The sequence below is a fragment of the Anabrus simplex genome, chromosome 3 (genome assembly GCF_040414725.1).
Source record: "Anabrus simplex isolate iqAnaSimp1 chromosome 3, ASM4041472v1, whole genome shotgun sequence".
NCBI classification, from domain to species: domain Eukaryota; kingdom Metazoa; phylum Arthropoda; class Insecta; order Orthoptera; family Tettigoniidae; genus Anabrus; species Anabrus simplex.
In genome coordinates this window covers 459,668,565-459,676,690 of record NC_090267.1, presented here as the reverse complement: position 1 = coordinate 459,676,690, position 8,126 = coordinate 459,668,565, and the positions used below count along the sequence as shown (strand labels likewise).

Here is an 8,126-nt window from a genome sequence, read left to right as displayed (position 1 = left end):
CTCTGCCACGAAATTTGAAAAGTGGTACGAGGGCTGGAACGGGGTCCACTCAGCCTCGGGAGGTCAACTGAGTAGAGGTGGGTTCGATTCCCACCTCAGCCATCCTGGAAGTGGTTTTCCGTGGTTTCCGGGATGGTACCTAACTTAAGGCCACGGCCGCTTCCTTCCCTCTTCCTTGCCTATCCCTTCCAATCTTCCCATCCCTCCACAAGGCCCCTGTTCAGCATAGCAGGTGAGGCCGCCTGGGCGAGGTACTGGTCATACTCCCCAGTTGTATCCCCCGACCAAGAGTCTGAAGCTCCAGGACACTGCCCTTGAGGCGGTAGAGGTGGGATCCCTCGCTAAGTCCGAGGGAAAAACCGAACCTGGAGGGTAAACAGATGATGATGATGATGATGATTTCTGACAAGTTTGCCAAATTATAGCCCAAAAAAATGAAAACTGCGCCGCATTTTCCATTCAACATATAAAAATAAAATGTATTTATCAATAACTTTGTAACCAATTAACTTATCAATAAATTTTGCATGGAACTATATCTTATAAGTCCACTTCTCTGGCGTAGTGGGAAGTGTGATTAGCTGCCACCCCCGTAGGCCCGAGTTCGATTGCCGGCTCTGCAATGAAATTTGAAAAGTGGTATGAGGGCTGGAACGGGGTCCACTCAGCCTCGCATGGTGAACTGAGTAGAGAAGGTTCGATTCCCACCTCAGTCATCTTCGAAGTGGTTTTCCGTGGTTTCCCTCTTCTCCTCAAGGAAATGCTGGTACCTAACCTAAGGCTAGGACAACTTCCTTCCTGTTCCTTGTCTACCCAATCTTTCCATCGGCCTACAAGGCCCCTGTGAGGCCGCCTGGGCGAGGTACTGGTCCTTTTTTTTTTTCTAAATGCTTTGCGTCGTACCGGCACAGGCGTAGGAATGGGAAGGAAGCAGCCGTGGCCTTAATTAAGGTACAGCCCCAGCATTTGCCTGGTGTGAAAATGGGAAACCACGGAAAACCATCTTCAGGGATGCCGACAGTGGGGTTCGAACCCACTATCTCCCGGATACGAGCTCACAGCTGCGCGCTCCTAACCGCACGGCCAACTTGCCCGGTGGTACCGGTCCTCATCCCCAGTTGTATCGCCCGATCGAAATCTCACTCTCCAGGATACTGCCCTTGAAGCGTGTGACACCCCTTTCCTGCTCTAAGCTTGTCTGGTTCGCCATTTTGACGAACTTCTTGCTTTCTGATACATATGGCTGTCATGGCCGACTTTGACTTCAGATTGTACACGCAAACTTAGCCCAAGGAGATCACAGATGTCGCCTGTGGCGTCCTGTGATTTTATCACGTTATTTCTCCTGATCTTGTCTATCTGGCTTTTCTATGGCTCTTCAGAGGTTTTATCTTCATAAAGGGTAATGGAGAGGGGAATGAAGTGTCTCGAGGCTTGTTTTTACAAACGTTATTTCAATCGATTAAAGACGTGATCACTATTTGTCTCGGAGGTTTCCAATGTGCTTTATTGCACTTATATGAATGTCCTGATTAAGGTAATTTAACTGCTACTTTCATACTTCTAGCATTTTTTCTCTTGTTTTTTTTTTTTTTTTTTTTTAGAGTTGACCTCGTGGACCATGTTTGTTTTATATCACTACGTTGGCATTATGCTCTACCGAGAGCTCAGTGTATGAAGAAAAGAAGTCACCCGTCATAATCAATTAAATGTGGTAAAATAACTAGTTGAACGTTGCAAGAACACACTAAATCTTCCCACGAAAGTGTTGCAAAGAAATATCCTGCAACCAACACAGCTGTCAAGCAAGTGGTGCGCGATTTGTTGCACGTACTGTGGGCATGCCGAGAGTGGGGTTCGAACTTTCTATCTCCCGAATGCAAGCTGACAGCTACGTGATTCAAACCGACAGCCACTTGCTGGTAACTCATAAAATCATTCTGGATTCTAAATTTATGTGTATCCAAACCCCGAAGGTTCGCTAAAACTTTATCTGAGCAGGTTTGTCAGTCCTAAACTCGAGAAAGCTGGCATGTATCGACCTAAGGTTCATGGTCTTAGAAATAAATTCGTCAACCTACTGAGCTACGCAGACTAACAATGATAGAAATGTTGAGCTAACGTGATTAGGAAGCCTGCAGATCCATTGAGCACCACCACACACCCGCTCTCCTAAATGCTTCTCATTCAACGCCGTTCAGTCCTTTTTTTTTTTTTTTTTTTTTTTTTTTGAGGAAGTAGACATGAACTGTGATACAAGAGGGTTCTTTTCTTAGATCGGGATGACATCAGTCAACGGGGCGACGCACCATTCGAGGAGGAAAAATCAACTGTATAGAAGACGATCGCGCAGATTAAACGTAACTTAAGCTCGCAAATATGCTACAGAAGATTTACTAGCGCCCGCTGCCAGCAGGTTCGATTCCTGGCTCTGCCACGAAATTTTAAAGGTGGTACGAGGTCTGAAACGGGGTCCACTCAGCCTCCGGAGGTCAACTGAGTAGAGAGGGGTTCGATTCCCACCTCAGCCATACTCGAAGTGGTTTTCCTTGGTTTCTCAATTCTCCTCCAGCCAAATACCGGGATGGTATCTAACTTCAGGCCACGGCCGCTTCGTTCCCTCTTCCTTGCCTGTCCCTTCCTATCTTCCCATCCCCCAACAAGACACCTGTTCAGGATAGCAAGTGAGGCCACCTGGGCAAGGTACTGGCTCTCCTTAACAGTTGGATCTCCCCGACACAAAGTCTCACACGCTACAGGACACTGTCCATGAGGCGGTAGAGGTGGGATCCCTCGCTGAGTCCGAGGGAGAAACCTACTGTGGGGCGTAAACGAATTAAGAAAGAAAGAAAGAAAGAAAGAAAGAAAGAAAGAAAGAAAGAAAGAAAGAAAGAAAGATTTACTAGCTAAAAGAGCGCAGACCTATTTGTGAGGAATACGAGTGCTTATGGCTTCTAAATCACTGTTGATGATGTAATCATAGCCACAGAACCTTCAACTACACGTGAAATTCTGAATCACAGGTATCTGACTTTTTTTAAATCCTACATACAAAGTACCCGATTCGAACCTCGACTACCTTGGTGGAAAGCTGATTATGAGGACTCTCAGACATCACCCTCTCTCTCCTGAATACTATAACATACTCAGAAGAGGAATATAAAGCAGTTTGAAAATAATTTGTTTAGCTTTCATGCAGGAAAATATAACATATACAGCTTTGTCAGGGATTTTAAATTTCATCTGTTAATTCTTTTGGCTGCATGTCTGTGTCGCCTTCAGCGTTAGAATTCATGTTAGGTAGGGCCTCATCCTCACAGACACACAGGCCCCATATAGGGTGTTAACTAGAAATTGCTGCAGTGTGGCTCTACGGAGGCAACATACCATTATTATTATCATTATTATTATTATTATTATTATTATTATTATTATTATTATTATTATTATTATTATTATTATTATTATTCCTTTATTTACATGGCTCTGAAGCCTATTATTCGTTCTTTGTTAATCCGTTTACCCTCCAGGATTGGTGTTTCCCCCGCACTCAGCAAGGAATCCCACCTCTACCTCCTCAAGGGCAGTGTACTGGAACGTGCGACTTTGGGTCAGGGATAGTCTACAGCTGGGGGTAAGTACTAGTACCTCGCCCAGGTGGTGTCCCCTGCTGTGCTGAACAGGGGCCTTGTGTGGGGGATGGGAAGGCTGGAAGGGAGAGACAAGGAATAGGGAAGGATGCGGCCCTGACATTAAGTTAGGTACCATCCCAGCATTTGCCAGGAGGAGAAACGGGAAACAACGGAAAGTCACTTCCAGGATGGTTGAGGTGGGAATCGAACCCCCCTCTACTCAGTTGACCTTCCGAGGCTGAGTGGACCCCGTTCCAGCCCTCGTAGCCATCGTGGTAGGGCAGCAATCGAACCCGGGCTTCTGCGGATGGTAGCTGATCACGCTAACCACTGCACCACAGACGCAGCCACTGTACGGAAAACATATTATTTGACTGTCTATTATGAAGTTCTGCAGAGCATTCATTCGCGAGTTGCGCGGAAGGAAATCTGGATCTCCACTAATGAAGCAAGAGATGCAATCAGATGCTGCATGATCAACGTCTTCATTGGAACTATGGACGTAACGCACGAGCCCACAACATTTATTTTAAGGATAGACAGATGGAAAAGGCATAACGGCACAGTTCTTTTTATGAATTCTTCATTGCTACTTTCGAAAGACAGAATAAGACACGATGCTATTGTGGCATTATTATTTTATTCTTTATCCTTGTGTACAAATTACTAAAATTTTACAGTAGTTGTCGTAGTGTCCGCCAGTGTGGTGTAGTGGTTAGTCTGATTAGCTTCCACCCCCAGAGGCTCGGGTTAGATTTCCGGCTCTGCCACGAAAATTTGAAAAGTGGTACGAGGGCTGGAACAGGGTCCACTCAGCCTCGGGAGGTCAACTGAGTAGAGGTGGGCTCGATTCCCACCTCAGCCATCCTGGAAGTGATTTTCCGTGGTTTCCCACTTCTCCTCCAGGCAAATGCCGGGATGGTACCTAACTTAAGGCCACGGCCGCTTCCTTCCTTCTTCCTTGTCTATCTTCCAATATTCCCATCCCCCCGCAAGGCCTCTGTTCAGCATAGCAGGTGAGGCCGCCTGGGCGAGGTAATGGTCATCCTCCCCAGTTGTATCCCCCGACCCAGAGTCTGAAGCTCCAGGGCACTGCCCTTGAGGCGGTAGAGGTGGAATCCCTCGCTAAGTCCGAGGGGAAAAAAACGACCCTAGAGGGTAACCAGATTAAGAAGAAGAAGAAGAAGAAGAAGAAGGAGAAGGAGGAGGAGGAGAAGAGGGAGAAGAAGAAGTTGTCGTAGTAATTTTAGGAGGCATAATGAAGTGATTACTAGTGGCATATGCAACTATAATGCACACAATAATTAACATGGCAAACCTTCATTATGACGTTGGAAGTCACAGCGTTTTACATTGAAAAGAAAGCAAATAATTCTCCGTGTAAGCACTGCTTTACTTGATGTACAGCGAATAGATGTAAGGGAACGAAATTTGCTCTTACATTTGGTAAACTGGTTACTCAATGGACTCAGAATGAACTTATTCTAGAATTAAAAATTTCCCCAGGTGAGGCTCGAACTCACAACCCCGGCATCGCTCAGTTACTGTCGTATAAGTACCGTGCGCTAACCAATTGCGCCACTGGGGAAGACGCTACTTGAGTGCTTAGGATGTTATCTTTGTATAGCTGCCTAGCAACGTGTGTGTGATATCATTCCAAGGTTACGAATATATTTGTATGCCATATACTGGCTGCTACTCTTTTCACGGTTCTGCGAGTAACGATCGCGCTCCGAAGGCTGCCCGGTACATTCCGCTCCTAGCTCGGAAAGCAGTATCATAGAGGGCAAAGAAAGCAATTCTTTTTCATTGCGGAAACAAAGATTCAAAATATATTTATCGGTTTATCTGTACCTACTTCAATTGTATTAGGAATTTACTTACCAATATGTGATTAGCTAATACAGTTAGATTTTTTATAGGATTTCAGGCCAGATTTCGACCAAGTTAATGAATCGTATTTCTGTTCAGCCTATGATAATATTATGACGTAAATGTCCAGGTAGTCCGCCTCTGTGGTTTAGTTGTTAGTGTGATTAGCTGCTACCCCCCGGAGGCCCGGATTCGATTCCCGGCTCTGCCACGAAATGTTTGCAGCAAAGTGGTACAAGAGCTGGAACGGGGTCCACTCAGCCTCGGGAGGTCAAATGAGTAGAGGTGGGTTCGATTCCCATCTCAGCCATCCTCGAAGTGGCTTTCCGTGGTTCCCCACTTCTCTTCCAGGCAAATGCCGGGATGGTACCTAACTTAAGGCCACGGCCGCTTCCTTCCCTCTTCCTTGTCTATCCCTTCCAATCTTCCCATCCCCCCCCGCAAGGCCCCTGTTGAACATAGCAGGTGAGGCTAGCTGGGCGAGGTACTGATCATCCTCCCCAGTTGTATCTCCCGACCCAGAGTCTGCAGCTCCAGGACACTGCCCTTGGGGCGGTAGAGGTGGGATCCCTCGCTGAGTCCGTGGGAAAAGCCAACCCTGGAGGGCAACCAGGTAAAGGAGAAGACGAAGAAGATGATTCCATTCCAATGCCCTATAATACCTGTAAAGTGTAACGTTTATTCATAAGATAAAATTATAGTCCATTTAGAATTTCCAGTTACTTTATAGATAGTTATTTCGACTGCAGAAGACAGGATTACGTACTAGTAATCATATAAATTGGGGCCAATGACCTAGATGTTAAGCCCCATTAAACAGCAACTCTCGGCAGCCCTAAAGATGGTTTTCCGTGGTTTCACATTTTCACACCAGACGAATGCTGGGGGCTGCACCTGAAGTAAGGCCACGGCCTAGGCCTTTCCTATCCCATCGTCGCCATAAGACCTATCTGTGTCGGTGCGACGTGAAGCAAAAAAAAAAGCAAGCAAGCAATCATATAACCTGCTTATATTCCTTATTTATTTCTTAACCCGTTTACCGTCCAGGGTTAGTGTTTCCCTCGGACTCATCAAGGGATCCCACCTCTAGGCGATGTCGTGGTACGTGAGACATTTGGTAGGGGATGAAACTGGGAAGGGGGACCAGTACCTCGTCCAGGCGGCCTCATCTGCTATGCTGAGCAGGACCCTTGTGAGGGGTGGGAAGATTGGAAGGGACAGGCTGTGAAGTGGGAAGGAAGCGGCCGTCGCCTTAAGATATATACCACCCGGCATTTGCCTGGAGAAGAAGTGGGAAACCGCTGAAAACCCCTTCGAGATGGTTCAGTTGGGAAACGAACCCCCCCCCCCCCTCTACTCAGTTGACCTCCCGAGGCTGAGTGATCACGTTCCAGTCCTCGTACCACTTTTCAAATTTCGTGGCAGAGCCGGGATTCGAATCAGGACCTCCTAGGTGGCAGCTAACCCTCAGTCACTGCTACACCACAGAGGCGTACATGAATAAATTAATTATCATCGTTCATATGCTTCTGAATGCATTATCTTGTATAACAGCAAGTTTAAATATAAAATAATTCCTTCACTTAGGTTTATGTGTAGTGGACATTTTCGAAACCCCCCGCCCCTTGGCCTACGATCTTACTGTTACTAGCTTGGTCCTGTGTGGGTTAAATAATTGGCAGTATTGGTAATTGAACCTGGGCCCCCGAGGACGGTAGCTAATAGCGCTAACCGATATGGAGACGGACATTACTCATGTCCTCGTCCCGAGGTAATGAGTCCTCGGTCAGAGCTACATGTAGGCCTACTATTTAAATACCATATCAGCCCTCCTACCATTCTTAAAACTGGTAGTGCCGGGAATGGAATTCGTGCCTCCGACGACGGCAGCTGATGAAATGTAAATGGCGTATGGCTTTTAGTGCCGGGATTGTCCCAGGACATGTTTGGCTCGCCAAGTGCAGGTCTTTTGATACGACGACCATAGACGGCGTGATGAGGATGAAATGAGGATGAAGAGATCACACACACCCAGCCCCCATGCCAAAGAAATTAACCAATGATGATTACAATTCCCGACCCTGCCAGGAATCGAACCCTGGACCCCAGTGACCAAAGGCCAGCACGCTAACAATTTAGCCATGGAGCCGGCCATGGCAGCTGATAATGCTAACCGTTATGTGACAGAGGCGGACATTATGCCGATTACTCCCGAAAAATAGACTGAGAGTCTATTTTAAAGATGACCTGGTAGGAATTTTAGCTGCAATCTTTCTTAGATGCTGCTGTTAATCAAAGTCAAACAACAAAACATGGGATGACGTTATATATTGGAATGTTTGCTGTAAATTTCCGCGTACATCCTCTGCGAGGTCATCACCTACTTTGTTTGATTTTTGTGCCTTCTTGAGTTTATTTACACATTTCACGCTCGTGGAAAGCAAATAACTGCAAATAAAAGTCCATCAAGTTTCTGTCTGTCGTTACATTTAGTAATGATGATGATGATGATGATTGTTGTTCAAAGGGGCCTAACATCGAGGTCATCGGCCCGTTACATTTAGTAAGAACTGCTGGAAATTTATGATAATTATCATATAGGCTAGAGTAAACATAAGATAC

At 46.2% G+C, this 8,126-nt stretch overlaps 1 non-coding gene across 1 annotated transcript; it reads right to left on the bottom strand.

Annotated features, from left to right (window-relative positions):
• Positions 1 to 5,130: 5,130 nt before the first annotated feature.
• Positions 5,131 to 5,220, bottom strand: TRNAI-UAU (transfer RNA isoleucine (anticodon UAU)). The gene is given in 2 exon segments: positions 5,131 to 5,166; positions 5,183 to 5,220. It is a non-coding gene; the product is annotated as a tRNA-Ile (tRNA).
• Positions 5,221 to 8,126: the final 2,906 nt, after the last annotated feature.